Source organism: Schistocerca gregaria, chromosome 10 (genome assembly GCF_023897955.1).
Source record: "Schistocerca gregaria isolate iqSchGreg1 chromosome 10, iqSchGreg1.2, whole genome shotgun sequence".
In the NCBI taxonomy this organism is placed as follows: Eukaryota; Metazoa; Arthropoda; class Insecta; order Orthoptera; family Acrididae; genus Schistocerca; species Schistocerca gregaria.
The window spans coordinates 60925687-60939198 of record NC_064929.1 but is presented as its reverse complement, the minus strand read 5'-3'; positions in this window follow the sequence as shown (position 1 = coordinate 60939198).

The window sequence follows — 13512 nt, the reverse complement described above, 5'->3', positions numbered from 1 at the left end:
ACATTACTCCCATGGAGGTAAGTGCTCATGGTGGCTATTGTACTCAATCCCGATGCAATTTTAGTGCTTCATCAACACTCTGATAGTCCACATGTTACAGAATGCCTCCAGATCTGCATCGGAAACTACTACTGGTCTTCCAGGGAACGATCAAAGTGTAGACTGTTAGAGACATTACTCCCATGGAGGAAAGTGCGCATGGTGACTGTAGTATTCAATTCCGATGGAATTTCTGCATTTCATCAACAGTCTTATAGTCCACAGATTACAGAATGCATCCAGATGTGCATCGGAGACTACTACAGGTCTTCCAGGGAACTCAAAGCGTACACTGTTTGAGACATTACTCCTATTGAGGAAAGTGCGCATGGTGACTGTTTTATTCAATCTCGATGCAATTTCTGTGTTTCATCAACACTCTGATAGTCCACAGATTACAGAATGCCACCAGATGTGCATCGGAATCTACTACTGGTCTTCCAGGGAACGATCAAAGCGTAGACTGTTTGAGACATTACTCCCATGGAGGAAAGTGCGCATGGTGGCTATTGTACTCAATCCTGATGCAATTTTAGTGCTTCATCAACACTCTGATAGTCCACAGATTACAGAATGCCTCCAGATGTGCATCGGAAATTACTACTAATCTCCCAGGGAACGATCAAAGTGTAGACTGTTAGAGACATTACTCCCATGGAGGAAAGTGCGCATGGTGACTGTTGAAATCAATCCCGAAGCAATTTCTGTGTTTCATCAACACTCTGATAGTCCACAGATTACAGAATGCGTCCAGATGTGCATCGGAAACTACTACTAGTCTTCATATGAACTCAAAGCGTACACTGTTTGAGACATTACTCCCATGGAGGAAAGTGCGGATGGTGACTGTTGTATTCAATCCCGATGCAATTTCTGTGTGTCATCAACACTCTGATAGTCCACAGATTTCAGAATGCCTCCAGATGTGCATCGGAAACTACTACTGGTCTTCCAGGGAACGATCAAAGCGTGGACTGTTTGAGACATTACTCCCATAGAGGAAGTGCGCATGGTGACTGTTTTATTCAATCCCGATGCAATTTCTGTGTTTCATAAACACTCAGTTAGTCCACAGATTTCAGAATGCCTCCAGATGTGCATCGGAAACTACTTCTGGTATTCCAGGGAACGATCAAAGCGTAGTCTGTTTGAGACATTATTCCCATGGAGGAAAGTGCGGATGGTGACTGTTGTATTCAATTCCGATGCAATTTCTGTATTTCATCAACAGTCTTATAGTCCACAGATTACAGAATGCCTCCAGGTGTGCATCGGAAACTACTACTGGACTTCCAGGGAACTATCAAAGCATAGATTGTTTGAGACATTACTCCCATGGAGGTAAGTGCTCATGGTGGCTATTGTACTCAATCCCGATGCAATTTTAGTGCTTCATCAACACTCTGATAGTCCACATATTACAGAATGCCTCCAGATCTGCATCGGAAACTACTACTGGTCTTCCAGGGAACGATCAAAGCGTAGACTGTTTGAGACATTACTCCCATGGAGGAAAGTGCGCATGGTGACTGTTGTATTCAATTCCGAAGCAATTTCTGTATTTTATAAACAGTCTGATAGTCCACAGATTACAGAATGCCTCCAGATGTGCATCGGAAACTACTACAGGTCTTATAGGGAACTCAAAGCGTACACTGTTTGAGACATTACTCCCCTGGAGGAAAGTGCGCATGGTGACTGTTGTATTCAATCTCGATGCAATTTCTGTGTTTCATCAACACTCTGATAGTCCACTGATTACAGAATGAAAGCAGATGTACATCGGAAACTACTACTGGTCTTCCATGGAACGATCAAAGCGTAGACTGTTTGAGAATTACTCCCATGTAGGAAGGTGCGCATGGTGACTGTTGCATTCAATTCCGATGCAATTACTGTGTTTCATCGACAGTCCGATAGTCCACAGATTACAGAATGACTAAAGGTGTGCATCCAGGGAACGATCAAAGCGTAGAGTGTTTGAGACATTGCTCTCATGGAGGAAAGTGCGCATGGTGACTATTGTATTCAATCCCGATGCAATTTCTGTGTTTCATCAACACTCTGATACTCCACAGATTACAGAATGCCTCCAGATGTGCATCGGAAACTACTACTGGTCTTCCTAGGAACAATCAAAGCGTAGACAGTTTGAGACATTACTCTCATGGAGGAAAGTGCGCATGGTGACTATTGTATTCAATCCCGATGCAATTTCTGTGTTTCGTCAACACTCTGATAGTCCACAGATTACAGAATGCCTCCAGATGTGCATCGGAAACTACTACTGGTCTTCCAGGGAACGATCAAAGCGTAGACTGTTTGAGATATTACTCCCACGGAGGAAAGAGCGCATGGTGTCTGTTGTATTCAATCCCGATGCATTTTCTGTGTTTTATCAACACTCTGATAGTCCACAGATTAAAGAATGCGTCCAGATGTGCATCGGAAAATAGTTCATGACTTCGAGGGAACTATCAAAGCGTAGACTGTTTGAGACATTACTCCCATTTTGGAAAGTGAGAATGGTGACTGTTTTTTTTCAACCCCGATGCAATTTTTGTGTTTCATCAGCACTCTGATAGTCCACAGATTACAGAATGCCTTCAGATGTGCATCGGAAACTACTACTGGTCTTCCAGGGAACGATCAAAGCGTAGACTGTTTGAGACATTACTCCCATGGAGGAAAGTGCGCATGGAGGCTATTGTACTCAATCCTGATGCAATTTTAGTGCTTCATCAACACTCTGATAGTCCACAGATTACAGAATGCCTCCAGATGTGCATCGGAAATTACTACTGTTTTTCCAGGGAACGATCAAAGTGTAGACTGTTAGAGACATTACTCCCATGGAGGAAAGTGCGCATGGTGACTGTTGTATTCAATCCCGAAGCAATTTCTGTGTTTCATCAACACTCTGATAGTCCACAGATTACAGAATGCGTCCAGATGTGCATCGGAAACTACTACTAGTCTTCCTATGAACTCAAAGCGTACACTGTTTGAGACATTACTCCCATGGAGGAAAGTGCGGATGGTGACTGTTGTATTCAATGCCGATGTAATTTCTGTGTGTCATCAACACTCTGATAGTCCACAGATTTCAGAATGCCTCCAGATGTGCATCGGAAACTACTACTGGTCTTCCAGGGAACGAACAAAGCGTGGACTGTTTGAGACATTACTCCCATAGAGGAAAGTGCGCATGGTGACTGTTTTATTCAATCCCGATGCAATTTCTGTGTTTCATCAACACTCAGTTAGTCCACAGATTTCAGAATGCCTCCAGATGTGCATCGGAAACTACTTCTGGTATTCCAGGGAACGATCAAAGCGTAGACTGTTTGAGACATTAATCAAATGGAGGAAAGTGCGGATGGTGACTGTTGTATTCAATCCCGATGCAATTTCTGTGTTTCATCAACACTTTGATAGTCCACAGATTACAGAATGCCTCCAGATGTGCATCGGAAGCTACTACTGGTCTTCCAGGGAACGATAAAAGCGTAGACTCTTTGAGACATTACTCCTATGGAGGAAAGTGCGCATGGTGACTGTTGTATTCAATTTGGATGCAATTTCTGTATTTCATCAACAGTCTTATAGTCCAGAGATTACAGAATGCCTCCAGGTGTGCATCGGAAACTACTACTGGACTTCCAGGGAACGATCAAAGCATAGATTGTTTGAGACATTACTCCCATGGAGGTAAGTGCTCATGGTGGCTATTGTACTCCATCCCGATGCAATTTTAGAGCTTCATCAACACTCTGATAGTCCACATATTACAGAATGCCTCCAGATCTGCATCGGAAACTACTACTGGTCTTCCAGGGAACGATCAAAGTGTAGACTGTTAGAGACATTACTCCCATGGAGGAAAGTGCGCATGGTGACTGTTGTATTCAATTCCGATGGAATTTCTGTATTTCATCAACAGTCTTATAGTCCACAGATTACAGAATGCCTCCAGATGTGCATCGGAATCTACTACTGGTCTTACAGGGAACGATCAAACGTAGACTGTTTCAGACATTAATCCCATGGAGGAAAGTGCGGATGGTGACTGTTGTATTCAATCCAGATGCAATTTCTGTGTTTCATCAACACTTTGATATTCCACAGATTACAGAATGTTTCCAGATGTGCATCGGAAACTACTACTAGTCTTCATATGAACTCAAAGCGTAATCTGTTTGAGACATTACTCCCATGGAGGAAAGTGCGGATGGTGACTGTTGTATTCAATCCCGATGCAATTTCTGTGTTTCAACAACACTCTGATAGTAAACAGATTACAGAATGCCTCCAGATGTGCATCGGAAACTACTACAGGTCTTCCAGGGAACACAAAGCGTACACTGTTTGAGACATTACTCCCTTGGAGGAAAGTGCGCATGGTGACTGTTGTATTCAATCTCGATGCAATTTCTGTGTTTTATCAACACTCTGATAGTCCACAGATTACAGAATGAAACCAGATGTGCATCGGAAACTACTACTGGTCTTCCAGGGAACGATCAAAGCGTAGACTGTTTGAGAATTACTCCCATGGAGGAAGGTGCGCATGGTGACTGTTGTATTCAATTCCGATGCAATTTCTGTGTTTCATCAACACTCTGATACTCCACAGATTACGGAATGCCTCCAGAAGTGCATCGGAAACTACTACTGGTCTTCCTAGGAACAATCAAAGCGTAGACAGTTTGAGACATTACTGTCATGGAGGAAAGTGCGCATGATGACTATTGTATTCAATCCCGATGCAATTTCTGTGTTTCGTCAACACTCTGATAGTCCACAGATTACAGAATGCCTCCAGATGTGCATCGGAAACTACTACTGGTCTTCCGGGGAACGATCAAAGCGTAGACTGTTTGAGACATTACTCCCATGGAGGAAAGTGCGCATGGTGACTGTTGTATTGAATCCCGATGCAATTTCTGTGTTTCATCAACACACTGATATTCCACATATTACAGAATGCCTCCAGATGTGCATCGGAAACTACTTCAGGTCTTCCAGGGAACGATCAAAGCGTAGACTGTTTGAGATATTACTCCCATGGAGGAAAGAGCGCATGGTGTCTGTTGTATTCAATCCCGATGCAATTTCTGTGTTTTATCAACACTCTGATAGTCCACAGTTTAAAGAATGCCTCCAGATGTGCATCGGAAACTACTTCATAACTTCGAGGGAACTATCAAAGCGTAGACTGTTTGAGACATTAATCCCATGGAGGAAAGTGCTGATGGTGACTGTTGTATTCAATCCCGAAGCAATTTCTGTGTTTCATCAACACTTTGATAGTCCACAGATTACAGAATGCCTCCAGATGTGCATCGGAAACTACTACTGGTCTTCCAGGGAACGATCAAAGCGTGGACTGTTTGAGACATTACTCCCATAGAGGAAAGTGCGCATGGTGACTGTTTTATACAATTCCGATGCAATTTCTGTGTTTCATCAACTGGCTGATAGTCCACAGATTACAGGATGCCTCCAGGTGTGCATCGGAAACTACTACTGGTCTTCCGGGGAACGATCAAAGCGTAGACTGTTTGAGACATTACTCCCATGGGGGAAAGGGCGCATGGTGACTGTTGCATACAATTCCGATGCAATTTCTGTGTTTCATCAACACTCTGATAGTCCACAGATTAAAGAATGCCTCCAGATGTGCATCGGAAACTACTTCATTACTTCGAGGGAACAATCAAAGCGTAGACTGTTTGAGACATTACTCCCATTTAAAAAAGTGAGAATGGTGACTGTTTTATTCAACCCCGATGCAGTTTTTGTGTTTCATCAGCACTCTGATAGTCCACAGATTACAGAATGCCTTCAGATGTGCATCGGAAACTACTACTGGTTTTCCAGGGAACGATCAAAGCGTAGACCGTTTGAGACATTACTCCCATGGAGGAAAGTGCGCATGGTGGCTATTGTACTCAATCCTGATGCAATTTTAGTGCTTCATCAACACTCTGATAGTCCACAGATTACAGAATGCCTCCAGATGTGCATCGGAAATTACTACTGTTCTTCCAGGGAACGATCAAAGTGTAGACTGTTAGAGACATTACTCCCATGGAGGAAAGTGCGCATGGTGACTGTTGAAATCAATCCCGAAGCAATTTCTGTGTTTCATCAACACTCTGATAGTCCACAGATTACAGAATGCGTCCAGATGTGCATCGGAAACTACTACTAGTCTTCCTATGAACTCAAAGCGTACACTGTTTGAGACATTACTCCCATGGAGGAAAGTGCGGATGGTGACTGTTGTATTCAATCCCGATGCAATTTCTGTGTGTCATCAACACTCTGATAGTCCACAGATTTCAGAATGCCTCCAGATGTGCATCGGAAACTACTTCTGGTATTCCAGGGAACAATCAAAGCGTAGACTGTTTGAGACATTAATCCCATGGAGGAAAGTGCGGATGGTGACTGTTGTATTCAATCCCGATGCAATTTCTGTGTTTCATCAACACTTAGATAGTCCACAGATTACAGAATGCCTCCAGATGTGCATCGGAAACTACTACTGGTCTTCCAGGGAACGATCAAAGCGTAGACTGTTTGAGATATTACTCCCATGGAGGAAAGAGCGCATTGTGACTGTAGTATTCAATTCCGATGGAATTTCTGTATTTCATCAACAGTCTTATAGTCCACAGATTACAGAGTGCATCCAGATGTGCATCGGAGACTACTACAGGTCTTCCAGGGAACTCAAAGCGTACACTGTTTGAGACATTACTCCTATGGAGGAAAGTGCGCATGGTGACTGTTGTATTCAATCTCGATGCAATTTGTGTGTTTCATCAACACTCTGATAGTCCACAGATTACAGAATGCCACCAGATGTGCATCGGAATCTATTACTGGTCTTCCAGGGAACGATCAAAGCGTAGACTGTTTGAGACATTACTCCCATGGAGGAAAGTGCGCATGGTGGCTTTTGTACTCAATCCTGATGCAATTTTAGTGCTTCATCAACACTCTGATAGTCCACAGATTACAGAATGCCTCCAGATGTGCCTCGGAAATTACTACTAATCTCCCAGGGAACGATCAAAGTGTAGACTGTTAGAGACATTACTCCTATGGAGGAAAGTGCGGATGGTGACTGTTGTATTCAATTCCGATGCAATTTCTGTATTTCATCAACAGTCTTATAGTCCACAGATTACAGAATGCCTCCAGATCTGCATCGGAAACTACTACTGGTCTTTTAGGGAACGATCAAAGTGTAGACTGTTAGAGACATTACTCCAATGGAGGAAAGTGCGCATGGTGACTGTTGTATTCAATTCCCATGGAATTTCTGTATTTCATCAACAGTCTTATAGTCCACAGATTACAGAATGCATCCAGATGTGCATCGGAAACTACTACAGGTCTTCCAGGGAACTCAAAGCGTACACTGTTTGAGACATTACTCACATGGAGGAAAGTGCGCATGGTGAATGTTGTATTCAATCTCGATGCAATTACTGTGTTTCATCAACACTCTGATAGTCCACAGATTACAGAATGCCACAAGATGTGCATCGGAATCTACTACTGGTCTTACAGGGAACGATCAAACGTAGACTGTTTCAGACATTAATCCCATGGAGGAAAGTGCGGATGGTGACTGTTGTATTCAATCCCGATGCAATTTCTGTGTTTCATCAACACTTTGATATTCCACAGATTACATAATGCCTCCAGATGTGCATCGGAAACTACTACTGGTCTTCCAGGGAACGATCAAAGCGTAGACTGTTTGAGACATTACTCCCATGGAGGAAAGTGCGCATGGTGACTGTTGTATTCAATTCCGAAGCAATTTCTGTATTTTATCAACAGTCTGATAGTCCACAGATTACAGAATGCCTCCAGATGTGCATCGGAAACTACTACAGGTCTTATAGGGAACTCAAAGCGTACACTGTTTGAGACATTACTCCCCTGGAGGAAAGTGCGCATGGTGACTGTTGTATTCAATCTCGATGCAATTTCTGTGTTTCATCAACACTCTGATAGTCCACTGATTACAGAATGAAACCAGATGTACATCGGAAACTACTACTGGTCTTCCATGGAACGATCAAAGCGTAGACTGTTTGAGAATTACTCCCATGGAGGAAGGTGCGCATGGTGACTGTTGCATTCAATTCCGATGCAATTACTGTGTTTCATCAACAGTCCGATAGTCCACAGATTACAGAATGACTAAAGGTGTGCATCCAGGGAACGATCAAAGCGTAGAGTGTTTGAGACATTACTCTCATGGAGGAAAGTGCGCATGGTGACTATTGTATTCAATCCCGATGCAATTTCTGTGTTTCGTCAACACTCTGATAGTCCACAGATTACAGAATGCCTCCAGATGTGCATCGGAAACTACTACTGGTCTTCCGGGGAATGATCAAAGCGTAGACTGTTTGAGACATTACTCCCATGGAGGAAAGTGCGCATGGTGACTGTTGTATTGAATCCCAATGCAATTTCTGTGTTTCATCAACACTCTGATATTCCGCAGATTACAGAATGCCTCCAGATGTGCATCGGAAACTACTTCAGGTCTTGCAGGAAACGATCAAAGCGTAGACTGTTTGAGATATTACTCCCATGGAGGAAAGAGCGCATGGTGTCTGTTGTATTCAATCCCGATGCAATTTCTGTGTTTTATCAACACTCTGATAGTCCACAGATTAAAGAATGCCTCCAGATGTGCATCGGAAAATACTTCATGACTTCGAGGGAACTATCAAAGCGTAGACTGTTTGAGACATTAATCCCATGGAGGAAAGTGCGGATGGTGACTGTTGTATTCAATCCCGAGGCAAATTCTGTGTTTCATCAAACCTTTGATAGTCCACAGACTACAGAATGCCTCCAGATGTGCATCGGAAACTACTACTGGTCTTCCAGGGAACGATCAAAGCGTGGACTGTTTGAGACATTACTCCCATAGAGGAAAGTGCGCATGGTGACTGTTTCATTCAATTCCGATGCAATTTCTGTGTTTCATCAACAGGCTGATAGTCCACAGATTACAGAATGCCTCCAGATGTGCATCGGAAACTACTACTGGTCTTCCAGGGAACGATCAAAGCGTAGACTGTTTGAGATATTACTCCCATGGAGGAAAGAGCGCATGGTGACTGTAGTATTCAATTCCGATGGAATTTCTGTATTTCATCAACAGTCTTATAGTCCACAGATTACAGAGTGCATCCAGATGTGCATCGGAGACTACTACAGGTCTTCCAGGGAACTCAAAGCGTACACTGTTTGAGACATTACTCCTATGGAGGAAAGTGCGCATGGTGACTGTTGTATTCAATCTCGATGCAATTTCTGTGTTTCATCAACACTCTGATAGTCCACAGATTACAGAATGCCACCAGATGTGCATCGGAATCTATTACTGGTCTTCCTGGGAACGATCAGAGCGTAGACTGTTTGAGACATTACTCCCATGGAGGAAAGTGCGCATGGTGGCTTTTGTACTCAATCCTGATGCAATTTTAGTGCTTCATCAACACTCTGATAGTCCACAGATTACAGAATGCCTCCAGATGTGCCTCGGAAATTACTACTAATCTCCCAGGGAACGATCAAAGTGTAGACTGTTAGAGACATTACTCCTATGGAGGAAAGTGCGCATGGTGACTGTTGTATTCAATCTCGATGCAATTTCTGTGTTTCATCAACACTCTGATATTCCACAGATTACAGAATGCGTCCAGATGTGCATCGGAAACTACTACTAGTCTTCATATGAACTCAAAGCGTACACTGTTTGAGACATTACTCCCATGGAGGAAAGTGCGGATGGTGACTGTTGTATTCAATCCCGATGCAATTTCTGTGTGTCATCAACACTCTGATAGTCCACAGATTTCAGAATGCCTCCAGATGTGCATCGGAAACTACTACTGGTCTTCCTGGGAACGATCAAAGCGTGGACTGTTTGAGACATTACTCCCATAGAGGAAAGTGCGCATGGTGACTGTTTTATTCAATCCCGATGCAATTTCTGTGTTTCATAAACACTCAGTTAGTCCACAGATTTCAGAATGCCTCCAGATGTGCATCGGAAACTACTTCTGGTATTCCAGGGAACGATCAAAGCGTAATCTGTTTGAGACATTAATCCCATGGAGGAAAGTGCGGATGGTGACTGTTGTATTCAATTCCGATGCAATTTCTGTATTTCATCAACAGTCTTATAGTCCACAGATTACAGAATGCCTCCAGGTATGCATCGGAAACTACTACTGGACTTCCAGGGAACGATCAAAGCATAGATTGTTTGAGACATTACTCCCATGGAGGTAAGTGCTCATGGTGGCTATTGTACTCAATCCCGATGCAATTTTAGTGCTTCATCAACACTCTGATAGTCCACATATTACTGAATGCCTCCAGATCTGCATCGGAAACTACTACTGGTCTTTTAGGGAACGATCAAAGTGTAGACTGTTAGAGACATTACTCCAATGGAGGAAAGTGCGCATGGTGACTGTTGTATTCAATTCCCATGGAATTTCTGTATTTCATCAACAGCCTTATAGTCCACAGATTACAGAATGCATCCAGATGTGCATCGGAAACTACTACAGGTCTTCCAGGGAACTCAAAGCGTACACTGTTTGAGACATTACTCACATGGAGGAAAGTGCGCATGGTGAATGTTGTATTCAATCTCGATGCAATTACTGTGTTTCATCAACACTCTGATAGTCCACAGATTACAGAATGCCACCAGATGTGCATCGGAATCTACTACTGGTCTTACAGGGAACGATCAAACGTAGACTGTTTCAGACATTAATCCCATGGAGGAAAGTGCGGATGGTGACTGTTGTATTCAATCCCGATGCAATTTCTGTGTTTCATCAACACTTTGATATTCCACAGATAACATAATGCCTCCAGATGTGCATCGGAAACTACTACTGGTCTTCCAGGGAACGATCAAAGCGTAGACTGTTTGAGACATTACTCCCATGGAGGAAAGTGCGCATGGTGACTGTTGTATTCAATTCCGAAGCAATTTCTGTATTTTATCAACAGTCTGATAGTCCACAGATTACAGAATGCCTCCAGATGTGCATCGGAGACTACTACAGGTCTTCCAGGGAACTCAAAGCGTACACTGTTTGAGACATTACTCCTATGGAGGAAAGTGCGCATGGTGACTGTTGTATTCAATCTCGATGCAATTTCTGTGTTTCATCAACACTCTGATAGTCCACAGATTACAGAATGCCACCAGATGTGCATCGGAATCTATTACTGGTCTTCCAGGGAACGATCAAAGCGTAGACTGTTTGAGACATTACTCCCATGGAGGAAAGTGCGCATGGTGGCTTTTGTACTCAATCCTGATGCAATTTTAGTGCTTCATCAACACTCTGATAGTCCACAGATTACAGAATGCCTCCAGATGTACCTCGGAAATTACTACTAATCTCCCAGGGAACGATCAAAGTGTAGACTGTTAGAGACATTACTCCTATGGAGGAAAGTGCGCATGGTGACTGTTGTATTCAATCTCGATGCAATTTCTGTGTTTCATCAACACACTGATATTCCACAGATTACAGAATGCGTCCAGATGTGCATCGGAAACTACTACTAGTCTTCATATGAACTCAAAGCGTACACTGTTTGAGACATTACTCCCATGGAGGAAAGTGCGGATGGTGACTGTTGTATTCAATCCCGAAGCAATTTCTGTGTGTCATCAACACTCTGATAGTCCACAGATTTCAGAATGCCTCCAGATGTGCATCGGAAACTACTACTGGTCTTCCAGGGAACGATCAAAGATGGACTGTTTGAGACATTACTCCCATAGAGGAAAGTGCGCATGGTGACTGTTTTATTCAATCCCGATGCAATTTCTGTGTTTCATAAACACTCAGTTAGTCCACAGATTTCAGAATGCCTCCAGATGTGCATCGGAAACTACTTCTGGTATTCCAGGGAACGATCAAAGCGTAGTCTGTTTGAGACATTAATCCCATGGAGGAAAGTGCGGATGGTGACTGTTGTATTCAAGTCCGATGCAATTTCTGTATTTCATCAACAGTCTTATAGTCCACAGATTACAGAATGCCTCCAGGTATGCATCGGAAACTACTACTGGACTTCCAGGGAACGATCAAAGCATAGATTGTTTGAGACATTACTCCCATGGAGGTAAGTGCTCATGGTGGCTATTGTACTCAATCCCGATGCAATTTTAGTGCTTCATCAACACTCTGATAGTCCACATATTACAGAATGCCTCCAGATCTGCATCGGAAACTACTACTGGTCTTTTAGGGAACGATCAAAGTGTAGACTGTTAGAGACATTACTCCAATGGAGGAAAGTGCGCATGGTGACTGTTGTATTCAATTCCCATGGAATTTCTGTATTTCATCAACAGTCTTATAGTCCACAGATTACAGAATGCATCCAGATGTGCATCGGAAACTACTACAGGTCTTCCAGGGAACTCAAAGCGTACACTGTTTGAGACATTACTCACATGGAGGAAAGTGCGCATGGTGAATGTTGTATTCAATCTCGATGCAATTACTGTGTTTCATCAACACTCTGATAGTCCACAGATTACAGAATGCCACCAGATGTGCATCGGAATCTACTACTGGTCTTACAGGGAACGATCAAACGTAGACTGTTTCAGACATTAATCCCATGGAGGAAAGTGCGGATGGTGACTGTTGTATTCAATCCCGATGCAATTTCTGTGTTTCATCAACACTTTGATATTCCACAGATTACATAATGCCTCCAGATGTGCATCGGAAACTACTACTGGTCTTCCAGGGAACGATCAAATTGTAGACTGTTTGAGACATTACTCCCATGGAGGAAAGTGCGCATGGTGACTGTTGTATTCAATTCCGAAGCAATTTCTGTATTTTATCAACAGTCTGATAGTCCACAGATTACAGAATGCCTCCAGATGTGCATCGGAAACTACTACAGGTCTTATAGGGAACTCAAAGCGTACACTGTTTGAGACATTACTCCCCTGGAGGAAAGTGCGCATGGTGACTCTTGTATTCAATCTCGATGCAATTTCTGTGTTTCATCAACACTCTGATAGTCCACTGATTACAGAATGAAACCAGATGTACATCGGAAACTACTACTGGTCTTCCATGGAACGATCAAAGCGTAGACTGTTTGAGAATTACTCCCATGGAGGAAGGTGCGCATGGTGACTGTTGCATTCAATTCCGATGCAATTACTGTGTTTCATCAACAGTCCGATAGTCCACAGATTACAGAATGACTAAAGGTGTGCATCCAGGGAACGATCAAAGCGTAGAGTGTTTGAGACATTACTCTCATGGAGGAAAGTGCGCATGGTGACTATTGTATTCAATCCCGATGCAATTTCTGTGTTTCGTCAACACTCTGATAGTCCACAGATTACAGAATGCC